The 12,424-nt window shown below is 46.8% G+C and overlaps 2 non-coding genes across 2 annotated transcripts; both read left to right on the top strand.

Moving 5' to 3' along the window:
• Positions 1–10,192: 10,192 nt before the first annotated feature.
• On the top strand, positions 10,193–10,265 carry trnav-cac (transfer RNA valine (anticodon CAC)). Its single transcript has one exon. It is a non-coding gene; the product is annotated as a tRNA-Val (tRNA).
• A 744-nt stretch (positions 10,266–11,009) lies between these two features.
• trnav-cac (transfer RNA valine (anticodon CAC)) lies at positions 11,010–11,082 on the top strand. Its single transcript has one exon. It is a non-coding gene; the product is annotated as a tRNA-Val (tRNA).
• Positions 11,083–12,424: the final 1,342 nt, after the last annotated feature.

The following is a 12,424-nucleotide window of genomic DNA, read 5'->3' as shown; positions in this document are numbered from 1 at the left end:
ATTTGTTGTGGCGCGACATATGTCTTGCCCTATTGAATTTACAAGCCTGTTCATTTTGGAGCTTTGTGATTTTGGTTTGCCACATATCACATGACACAGAAATGTCTCCAAATTAGATGGAATTACAATGTTCATGCTTACAAGATCATGGGCAGAGGGTGGCCATCTCAACTCATCAGCTTTTGCAAAGCTTTCCAGAATCTCCTCATGTAGATAATGGCCAGTCTCCTGGATCATGTCTTTGGAACCAAGTTCATATGCACACTGCACTAGGTTTGTAATGTCACTTTGTGAGTTGTACACAATGTATGTCGAGAAACGGCCTTTTTTGTTTAGCTTGCAGAATGCCACATTTTCCTTGTATTGTCCATGTGTTTCTAGCTTAGCTTTGAGCTTTTCCCCACGCAATTTGGGATTGGGGAAGTTTGTGCATTCCAGATGAGCTATGTAGATTTTGGTCAGATCAGTCAATTTCATCATTTTGTTGCTGCCGATGATTTCCTTGTCAATTACTCGAGATACAGCACCAAATGCCTCACCGTGAGCTTCTACTAGTTGGATTTGTTTGGCCTTGTTTTCTGTGCTTGCACTTCTCCATTTTTCTAAATTTTGTGTATAATGGACTCTACAGGATTTGTGGTATTTAGCTTCTGTAGCAAATAGATCCTTTCCTCTAATTCTGTGAAGCAAATTTTCATCAAATTTTTGTTCTGCAACTTTGAGGACTGTTCTCTACCCATCACACTCAAACTCTCTTAACCCCTCAGTCGTCCATATCCCTTTATTTTTTACCTTCTTCCGTGTAATTGAGTTGCAGAATATACAGTCAGGTGTGAAGAGCACCTTGTCACCAGTTGAGGCCCTCTGACTTTGCCTTGAACTTGCTGCTAATAGTTCAGGCTTCTGGTCGAGTCTTTTGAGATTCATGGTGAATCTTTGGTAGCATTCTCTGTGATATCCATCACCTTCTGTAAGGGTGTCTGGTGTAAGTTCACAGGTTACAGTCATTCTGTGAGCAGATTCCAGTGGTTCAGCTAATCTCTTGTCACGTATTTCTTTCATTCTGGCTAATCTTGCATCAGAATCTGCGTTTGCCCATAATTGCACGAGTGGTCCATATACAAGACCAGGGACATGCACAATGCATCTGGACTTTGGTTTTGTCCCATGACATCCCCTATGCCTTGAAGGACCTGCAGTCACTTGGCCCACTGACTCATGTCTTGACTCAGACATAACTGAGCAGTTCAGCTATGTTGAAGAAACCAACTATATAACCGACTAGATTATCTATGTGTATGAGATATGTGTGTGTGTGTGTGTGTGTGTGTGTGTGTGTGTGTGTGTGTGTGTGTGTGTGTGTGTGTGTGTGTGTGTGTGTGTGTGTGTGTGTGTGTGTGTATGTATAAGCTACTGGACGTCTAAAATTTCCCTTTGGGATGAATAAAGTATATATCTATTAATCTATCAAATGTCATTTAAAATAATTAAAAACAAATATTTAAAGTAAGCATCAATGTAGTGTAGTAAGACGGGTCAATTATATTAAATTGTAAACTAAAATATCAAACATCGAGCAATTCAGTGAAACAAATTTCTTGCTGTATAGGCAGAGGATGCAGACTTGGAGAATCTGTCTGTGTGAGTAAGAACAGTCTTTCAGGACGGTCTTTATATACCTGTCTGACACAGAGGAAACTATTAATGAAAATTCAACAAATATCTTATTTTGTCATTGGATGAACAACCCAGACAGGTTTCTGATTTGTCAATGAAATGACTTGTGAGCCACACACCTTTGATGGAAAGGGTAATGAGGGTTGGAATGTTAGCACGTTAGCATATTAACTGATACTATGGAAATGGACCTTGATCGATTATATCCATACAAGGCCTTAACTATATTAAATAAAAAATAATTAAAAACAACTATTTAAAGTAACTATCAATGTAGTGTAGTAAGAGTATTGGGTAACCTAAAAGCTGTTCTGATTGACTAGGCCAATCTCGACGTGTTAAAATAGCTTAAAATCGTTTTTTAGGGTTTCCATATTCAGGGCTAAAACAGGTAGTGTATCCCAAAAATGTCAATGTTAACATTCAGATTCATATTCTACACATCCAGACCTTTCAGAAAAGCATGATTTTGTCAGGGGAGGGGGTTGGGGTGTATGATAGGCGAATCTAGGTCGTGGCCTATGCATGAAATGGGCTCATTATATCAACATAAAGCCTTACCTATGTTCATTTTAGACACCTACCAATAAGCAGCATGGTAGATATTTGACCTAAGTCATCATATGTTAAGTTTGAGTGTGTATTGGGTCCCCTAAAAGCTGTTCTGATTGACTAGGACAATCTCGACGTGTTAAAATCGCTTACAATCGTTTTTTAGGGTTTCCCTATTCACAGGCCTAAAACAGGTAGTGCAACCCAACATTTTCAATGTTAACATTCAGATTCATATTCTACACATCCAGACCTTTCAGAAAAGTATGGTTTTGTTGGGAGGTGGGGGGGGTGCACGGTAGGCCTATGTAGCTCGCCGCCTATTAGCAGCTTTTTGCCATGTTAAAAACACTGGGCAGTTTATAGTTTCAGTCGCTTTTGAACAAGCGTACCCTAGAAGAGGTGGGACTGACGTCCAAAACAAGTTTCCGTAGTGTAGTGGTTATCACGTTCGCTTTACACCCGAAAGGTGCTCAGTTCAAAACTGGGCGGAAACAAGTGGATGCATTTTAAATATAAATGCTACAAAACCCTTACTTTTGAGACAGGTGAAGGCCATCGTACCAAGGAGCTGTAGGCAGACTGCAATGCCGAATGACACTAGGTGGGTGCCGTCCAAATCAAGTTTCCGTAGTGTAGTGGTTATCACGTTTGCTTTTCCCCATTCATTTAAGTTGCCATTGTCAGCACCGACACTTCGAGGTCCGCGTGCTCGAAATGGACGACACAAGCTGCTTATTCAGTGGTGCCGTGTCACTTTTCCAAAATCGCATATAAAGAGGCCAAGATTAGCATATATTACCATAGGCTCTCTGTGGACGCCTCTGGGGGTGCCATTGCACCACGTGGGAGTCCACCAAGTGCTTTTGGGGTACACCAACTACCTACTCTTCACCATAGTCCTCCTCAGTACCACAAAGTGCCTATTTTGACCCCTAACCACCTATTTTCTTCTTCATTGCCACGAAGTGCCTATGGGGTCCCCTAACCACCTAAACTTCACCATAGTCTTCCTCAGTACCACGAAGTGCCTATTTGGACCCCTAACCACCTATTTTCTTCTTCATTGCCACGAAGTGCCTATGGGGTCCCCTAACCACCTAAACTTCACCATAGTCTTCCTCAGTACCACGAAGTGCCAATTTTGACCCCTAACCACCTATTTTCTTCTTCATTGCCACGAAGTGCCTATGGGGTCCCCTAACCACCTAAACTTCTCCATAGTCTTCCTCAGTACCACGAAGTGCCTATTTTGACCCCTAACCACCTATTTTCTTCTTCATTGCCACGAAGTGCCTATGGGGTCCCCTAACCACCTAAACTTCACCATAGTCTTCCTCAGTACCACGAAGTGCCTATTTTGACCCCTAACCACCTACTTTCTTCTCCATTGCCACGAAGTGCCTGTGGGGTCCCCTAACCACCTAAACTTCACCATAGTCATCCTCAGTACCACAAAGTGCCTATTTTGACCCCTAACCACCTGTTTTTTGTCTCAATTCACTGTGTCTCTAACTCTGAGCCGAAAAGTCACAGGGCCTCGAAATTTGGCGTGAGGGTAGCCCAGCGGGCCCCGGGGCGAGATCCTTAGTTTCAAGGTTCTACGTGGTTCCCAAGTGTGCGTTTCGGTGGTTCGGCCTGATCCACACATGGTTCAGCTTTCTACATCCCCCAGGGTCTTTCTGGGCCCCAGTGACAGTAGGCAGATTAAGTTTGGGGCCGCCAGGGCCCCCGGGGGCCAAACGGCAAAGCGTCCCACGTACAACTTATCCCATTGATTTTCATAGGTGTTCTGTGGACATTGGGCAACAAGTATTTTTTTTGTGTGACTAGACGTTCCCCTCTCTGTGTGCTTTCCGGGGCCGAGTGACGCAGCTTTCCAAGAAGTTTCGGGCCCCTAGCACCTCCAGGGGCCGAACGAGGTTCAGTGACACGTGCAACTTATTCAATGCGATTTCACAGGTACTTGGTGGACGGTGGTCCGATTCTAGATCACGGGTTTGGTGGTTCTAGATCGGTTCCAAGTATGTGTTTCAGCAAAACGGTTCGAAGGAAACGCCCGATCGGCCCGAAACTGACGTATGCGTCCCGTCACGGGCCCCTGGGACGGGTTCTAGAGTTCCGCGTCCAAAGCTGCTCGTTTGGCCAAAAAAAACCCCTTGACCTGGAAGCGCCTGTGAAGTTTGAACTGAACAAGTTGCACGTGGGCGGCCGGAAATACAGGGCTCGAAAGGTCGCACCGCCTCCAAATTCGCCGCCCTGGTAGTCGAGGGGCCCCCGGTTCTAGATCCCGGATCGCAGGGTTCTAGATCGGTTCCAAGTGTATAATTTTTTTGTGCAAAAATCTCCTCGCTTTGGTTCTACTGAGCATATTTCTTTCTGTGTGTGCAAGAGGGCTGCCATTAATTGGACCATGTGCTCGGTGAAGGGTGGACAGAAAGGTCCGATCGGCCCGAAACTGACACGTACGTCCCGTCACGGGCCCCTGGGACGGGTTCTAGAGTTCCGCGTCCCTCTGACCTTTTTTCGCGCTAATTGGCCACCAACAGCCCCATGGAATAAGTTGCACGTGGGACGTCAAAAAAACAGGGGCCAAAAGGGGTCGAAAGGTCGCAGCGGCCCCAAACTCGACGCGGTGGGTGTTCGGGGGCCCCCGGTTGTAGATCCCGGGTTTGGTGGTTCTAGATCGGTTCCGAGTGTGTTTTCAGTTTGACCCTTCAAGAGGGAATGCCAGTCTATGAGCTGACTATGAGTGCAAGTGGCATTTGAAGAGAAACTTGAACAAATGTGGAGAAAAAATTAGCCCTGAGCTCTAGAGACTCGTCCACCTGCTATGTCGTTCGGGGGCCCGAGGGGCCCCGGCACGCAGTGTTTGGGGCCCGTGGGACCTCCGGGGGCCGTACAGGGGCCACTGACACGTGTGACTTATCCCATTCATTTCCACAGGTGTTTGGTGGACGTGTTTCAGAAAGGTCCGATCGGCCCGAAACTGACGTATGCGTCCCGTCACGGGCCCCTGGGACGGGTTCTAGAGTTCCGCGTCCCTCTGACCTTTTTTCGCGCTAATTGGCCACCAACAGCCCCAGGGAATAAGTTGCACGTGGGACGTCAAATAAACAGGGGCCAAAAGGGGTCGAAAGGTCGCAGCGGCCCCAAATTCGGCACGGCGGTAGTCCGGGGGCCCCCGGGTCTAGATCACGAGTTTGGTGGTTCTAGATGGGTTCTAAGTATGTGTTTCAGCAAAACGGTTCGAAGGAAACGCCCGATCGGCCCGAAACTGACATATGCGTCCCTTCACGGGCCCCGGGGACGGGTTCTAGAGTTCCGTGCCCAAAACTGCTCATTTGGCCGAAAAAAGCCCCCCTTGACCTGGAAGCGACTGTGAAGTTTAAACTGAATAAGTTGCACGTGGGAGGGCGGAAATACAGGGGTCGAAAGGTCGCACCGCCTCCAAATTCGCCGCCCTGGTAGTCGAGGGGCCCCCGGTTCTAGATCCCGGATCGCAGGGTTCTAGATCGGTTCCAAGTGTATCATTTTTTTGTTCAAAAATCTCCTCACTTTTGGTTCTACTGAGCATATGTCTTTCTGTGTGTGCAAGAGGGCTGCCATTAATTGGACCATGTGCTCGGTGAAGGGTGGACAGAAAGGTCCGATCGGCCCGAAACTGACGTATGCGTCTCGTTACGGGCCCCTGGGACGGGTTCTAGAGTTCCGCGTCCCTCTGAACTTTTTTCACGCTAATTGGCCACCAACAGCCCCATGGAATAAGTTGCACGTGGGACGTCAAAATAACAGGGGCCAAAAGGGGTCGAAAGGTCGCAGCGGCCCCAAATTCGGCACGGCTGTGGTCCGGGGGCCCCCGGTTCTAGATCACGGGCTTGGTGGTTCTAGATCGGTTCTAAGTATGTGTTTCAGCCAAACGCTTTGAAGGAAACGCCCGATCGGCCCGAAACCGACACGTGGGTCTCGTCACGGGCCCCGGGGACGGGTTCTAGAGTTCCGCGTCCCTCTGACCTTTTTTCACGCTAATTGGCCACCAACAGCCCCATGGAATAAGTTGCACATAAGTTGGAACAAGTAGGCCGTCTAATCCTAACTGCTGAATTAACCCTTGCAGACACATGCTCCCATAGAGATCAATGGGAGACAGAGAGGTGCATAAAAAATAGCTAAAAATAAACTTGGCATGTCTCGACCTAGCCCGCTCTGTCTGTCGCAGAGGGCCACGTGACGCAACTTTTTGTAGAGTTTGGGGCCCCTCGGACCCCGGGGGCCGCGCGGGAGCCACTGACACGTGCAACTTATCCCATTCATTTTCATAGGCGTTTGGTGGACATCCCCACGCAACGGTCCCAATAGCTCCGAATGGCTCCGATTTGAAATCTGTGGCCCCTCAGGGTCCCCTCAGACGGTCCGCAAAGACTGGGGTCCGTAGTACCCCGTTAAGTTCGTTACAGTTAAAAACAGCATTCCATCTGTAACCTATTTGACGGGTGCCCTAAATGCTGTCCGTGGACAGTCCATTTTTAGGCTAATTATGCATAATTATTAGCTTTAATGTACATCAGTGTGTTGTATTGTGTCCCCTGTGTGGTGTACAGTAGGTTTCACCTCATAAAACCACTGTAATTATGAAATATGACCTGTTAATGCATTGACCACGGACAGCCTATTTGGACCCCGTCAAATAAGTTGCAGGTGGGACTTCACCACATGTGATAAAATCGCCTAATCATTACGGGGATTCATCCGCTGAAAATGTCTAAGTTAAAAACAGCATCCCACCTGTAGCTTATTCGACAGGGTCCAAATAGGCTGTTCATGGACAGTCCATATTTAGGCTAATTATGCATAATTAATAGCTTTAATGTACATCAGTGTGCTGTATTGTGTCCCCAGTGTGGTTTACAGTAGGTTTGACGACATAAAACCATTGTAATTATGAGATATGACCTATTAATGCATTGACCACGGACAGCCTATTTGGACCCCGTCAAATAAGTTACAGGTGGGCCCTGTTTCAGGTTTCAGCTCCAAATTGTGTCCAGAGGCTGAGATCTGGACGTCCCACCTGCAACTTATCCCATTCAAAAATTTAGGCTGTTCGTGGACAGTGGAATTTCGGGGTTCTGAAGGCTGCTAATTGCTCAGGGGGGCCCAAAGATGAACTTAAAATTGATATTTAATCATTTTTATGCATTTTTATCAATCATGACAACAAAATATAAAAAAGATCCCACCTGTAACTTATTTGACAGGGTCCAAATAGGCTGTTCGTGGACAGTCCATATTTAGGCTAATTATGCATAATTAATAGCTTTAATGTACATAGGTGTGTCGTATTGTGTCCCCAGTGTGTTGTACAGCAGGTTTCACCTAATAAAACCACTGTAATTATGAAATATGACCTATTAATGCATTGACCACGTACAGCCTATTTGGACCCCGTCAAATAAGTTACAGGTATACTTTGCCCACTTGTAACTTATTTGACAGGGTCCAAATAGGCTGTCTGTGGACCGTCCATTTTTAGGCTACAGTGGGCCCTTAATTTGCCCACCTGTAACTTATTTGACAGGGTCCAAATAGGCTGTCTGTGGACAGTCCATTTGTAGGCTACAGTGGGCCCTTAATTTGCCCACCTGTAACTTATTTGACAGGGTCCAATTAGGCTATTCGTGGACAGTCCATTTTTAGGCTACAGTGGGCCCTTAATTTGCCCACCTGTAACTTATTTGACAGGGTCCAAATAGGCTGTCTGTGGACAGTCCATATTTAGGCTAATTATGCATAATTAATAGCTTTAATGTACATCAGTGTGTTGTATTGTGTCCCCAGTGTGGTGTACAGTAGGTTTCACCTAATAAAACCACTGTAATTATGAAATATGACCTATTAATGCATTGACCACGGACAGCCTATTTGGACCCCGTCAAATAAGTTACAGGTGGGCCCTTACTTTGCCCACCTGCAACTTATTTGACAGGGTCCAAATAGGCTGTTCGTGGACAGTCCATTTTTAGGCTAATTATGCATAATTGATAGCTTTAATGTACATCAGTGTGTAGTATTGTGGCCCCTGTGTGGTGTACATTAGGTTTCACCTAATAAAACCACTGTAATTATGAAATATGACCTATTAATGCATTGACCACGCTCAGCCTATTTGGACCCCGTCAAATAAGTTACAGGTGGTTCCTTACTTTGCCCACCTGCAACTTATTTGACAGGGTCCAAATAGGCTGTTCGTGGACAGTCAATTTTTAGGCTAATTATGCATAATTGATAGCTTTAATGTACATCAGTGTGTTGTATTGTGGCCCCTGTGTGGTGTACAGTAGGTTTCACCTAATAAAACCACTGTAATTATGAAATATGATCCAACTATTTGGACCCTGTCAAATAAGTTACAGGTGGGCCCTTACTTTGCCGACCTGTAACTTATTTGACAGAGTTCAAATAGGCTGTCCATGGACATGCCATTTTAAGTCTAATAATGTATAGTTCTTCTGATGGGACACATAGGCCATTCGTGGCCACACAGGCGGTCAGTGGGACGAATAGGCTGTCCGTGGTCACTGGGCGGGGCCACGGGCCGTCACTTAAATTGGCCGTGGACAGACGGGCCGTTCGTGGTCAAACAGGCTGTCAGTGGGACGAATAGGCTGTCCGTGGTCACTGGGCGGGGCCACGGGCCGTCACTTAGATTGGCCGTGGACAGACGGGCCGTTCGTGGTCAAATAGGCTGTCAGTGGGACGAATAGGCTGTCCGTGGTCACTGGGCAGGGACACGGGCCGTCACTTAGATTAGCCGTGGACAGACGGGCCGTTCGTGGTCAAACAGGCTGTCAGTGGGACGAATAGGCTGTCCGTAGTCACTGGGCGGGGCGACGGGCCGTCACTTAGATTGGCCGTGGACGGACGGGCCGTTCGTGGTCACATAGGCTGTCAGTGGGACGAATAGGCTGTCCGTGGTCACTGGGCGGTCGGTGGGATGAATAGGCCGTTCGTGGTCACATAGGTGGTCAGTGGGATGAATAGGCTGTTCGTGGTCACACAGGCGGTTAGGGGGACGAATAGGCTGTTCGTGTCAGTGGGCGTGGCCAGGGGCCGTCACTTAGGTTTGCCGTGGGCGAAATGGCCGTTCGTGGTCACACAGGCGGTTAGGGGGACGAATAGGCTGTTCGTGTCAGTGGGCGGGGCCAGGGGCCGTCACCCAGGTTGGCCGTGGGCGAAAAGGCCGTTCGTGGTCACACAGGCGGTCGGTGGGACGAATAGGCTGTTCGTGTCAGTGGGCGTGGCCAGGGGGCTGTTCGCAGGTCACAGGTGGGACGGACGGGCGCTCCGTGGTCGGTGGGTGCGGTCAGGGAATTTCGCGAAAGGGCGGTCAGGGGGACGCGCGTGCGCTCCGTGGACGCCCGCCCGCAACCTGTTCGGCGCGTGTCGAATCGACTGAGGGCGGTCGGCGAGTCGCCCCCCTGTGGCCGATGCCCGGATCGCGGGCGAGGGGGCCGGATTTCGTCGGCACCGTCGGCCGGTCCCCGAAAAATCACCTAGGGGGCGACGCGCGGGGGTCCCCTTCCCTAACCCGGTGGCCTAAAGGGCGAAAGGTCCTAGGTTCGAAACCGAGCAGAAACAGTGGTTGGATTCTGACAGAAAATGTAAACTGTTTGCCACACTAGGTGGGTGAAGCGCTCATTTCCTTTATATCAGTGGTCTCAAACTCAATTCCTGGAGGGCCACAGCTCTGCACAGTTTAGCTCCAACCAGCTCAAACTCACACCTGCAAGGAAGTTTCTAGCAATCCTGAAGACCTTGATTAGCTGAATCAGGTGTGCTTGATTAGGGTTGGAGCAAAACTGTGCAGAGCTCTGGCCCTCCAGGAATTGAGTTTGAGACCACTGCTTTATATGCTTTTTAATAAGCGTGCACCTAAAGATTTATGTCTGCATCCTGAAGATGTGTTTCCGTAGTGAAGTGGTTATCACGTTCGCCTCACACGCGAAAGGTCCCCAGTTCGAAACTGGGCGGAAACTGTGGGTGGTTTTTGCAAAAATTTCGTATGCGATTTTCTGTTGAGCAGGTCAGTACACTTGCAGGGATGTTTGTGGTTTAATCTCTTTAGAAAAGGACAAAAATAAAACAAATGACCATTGAGGTTTCCTGTACAGTAATATAAAATGTTCGGTCTGCCAACAAAATTAGCAGCATTTTGCCATGTTAAAAACACTGGGCAGTCTATAGTTTCAGTCGCTTTTGAACAAGCGTACGCTAGAAGCAGTGGGACTGACGTCCAAATCAAGTTTCTGTAGTGCAGTGGTTATCACGTTCGCTTTACACGCAAAGGTCTTCAGTTCAAAACTGGGTGGAAACAAGTGGAGGCATGTTAAATATAAATGCTGCAATTCGATACAAAACCCTTACTTTTAAGACAGGTGAAGGCCATCGTACCCAGGAGCTGTAGGCAGACTGCCATGCCGAATGACCTCTGTTCTGTTGTTTGTGGAATTCACAGACTGTCACACTGCTTGCAGAGTAGATTATGGGAAGGAGCCATCTTCTAAAAAGCACATGTACCTCATCAATAGGTTTCTGTAGTGTAGTGTTCATCACGTTCGCCTAACACGCAAAAGGTCCTCTGTTCGAAACCGAGCAGAAACAGTGGTTGGATTCTGACAGAAAATTTAAACTTTTTGCCACGCTAGTAGCAGCGCTCCTTTCCTTTATATGCCTTTTAATAAGCGTGCACCTAAAGATTTATGTCTGCAACCTGAAGGTGTGTTTCCGTAGTGTAGTGGTTATCACGTTCGCCTCACACTCGAAAGGTCCCCAGTTCGAAACTGGGCGGAAACTGTGTGTGGTTTTCGCTTGATCAGGTCAGTACACTTGCAGGGATGCAGGCACATTTTCTGTCAAAAATAAAACAAATGACCGTTGAGGTTTCCTGTACAGTAATAAAAAATGTTTGGTCTGCCAACAAAATTAGCAGCTTTTTGCCATGTTTAAAACACTGGGCAGTCTATAGTTTCAGTCGTTTTTGAACAAGCGTACCCTAGAAGAGGTGGGACTGACATCCACATCAAGTTTCCGTAGTGTAGTGGTTATCACGTTCGCTTTACACGCGACAGGTCCTCAGTTCAAAACTGGGTGGAAACAAGTGGAGGCATGTTAAATATAAATGCTGCAATTCGCTACATAACCCTTGTGAAGGCCATCGTACCAAGGAGCTGTAGGCAGATTGCCATGCCGAATAACCTCTGTTCTGTTGTTGTGGAATTTACAGACTGTCACACTGCTTGCAGGGCAGATTATGGGAAGGAGCCATCTTCTAAAAAGCACATCCCTCTCAACATTAGGTTTCTGTAGTGTAGTGGTCATCACATTCGCCCAACACGTGAAAGCGTAGCGGAAACTCAAATCAACGAAACACCTTTTACAAACCAATCGCAAAGGTTTTATCAAAAGGTGTAATCAGGTAATGGCAATCCGCGAGCTACCTAATATCGTTTAATATGAGGTGTCTTTCAAGGCATAATATCTTAGTAAACCGTAGGGCTCGTTTTATGAAAGCTTGACTTGAAAGTCAATCAGACCCTTTATCAAATGCGTCATTAAATGTGTACGAATCTATAAAGTGATACGAGATCACATAGAGACCAGATACACAATGGTTCACGAACCGTTGAAATTTAAAACAATTTCGAAACAGCTATGACGCGTAACGAAGCCCAGTTTAATAAAATCACGTGACCTTAGCAGTGATACACTCCGAATGATTTGAGACGAATGATTCACCCTGGTGTCAGAGCTTCACGAAGCACGTCTCATAAGAGGGTTAAACCACCCTCTTCTCTCTCTCTTTCTCTCTCTCGACCCCTTCCTCTTGGTTTCACTTTCAGATTGAAACCCAGATACTTTGGGTTTTTATTTGTGTTTCTTTTATTTTTACTTAAATCTACCCCTATTTTATTTTGTGTATTTACACCTGTTGAGCCTGAATAGTCCTATTCAGTTAAATTGAATTTAATTAAATTGGGAATTTAATTAAATCAATTTGCTTAGTCAAGTTCCCCTCTAGTTACCAGAGCTATGAGAACACACAATGTTTACATACATTTTTTTTATTTATTTTTATTTTATTTCAATTTAGTTATTTACGTTTGTTTCAGCCTGAATTCTTATATTCAGCTAAAGA

Source organism: Siphateles boraxobius, unplaced genomic scaffold (assembly GCF_051911475.1).
Source record: "Siphateles boraxobius isolate OS27281-9 unplaced genomic scaffold, OSU_SipBor_1 23, whole genome shotgun sequence".
Lineage (NCBI taxonomy): Eukaryota > Metazoa > Chordata > Actinopteri > Cypriniformes > Leuciscidae > Siphateles > Siphateles boraxobius.
The sequence above is the reverse complement of the archived record's forward strand: the minus strand, read 5'-3'. Positions and strand labels throughout refer to the sequence as shown.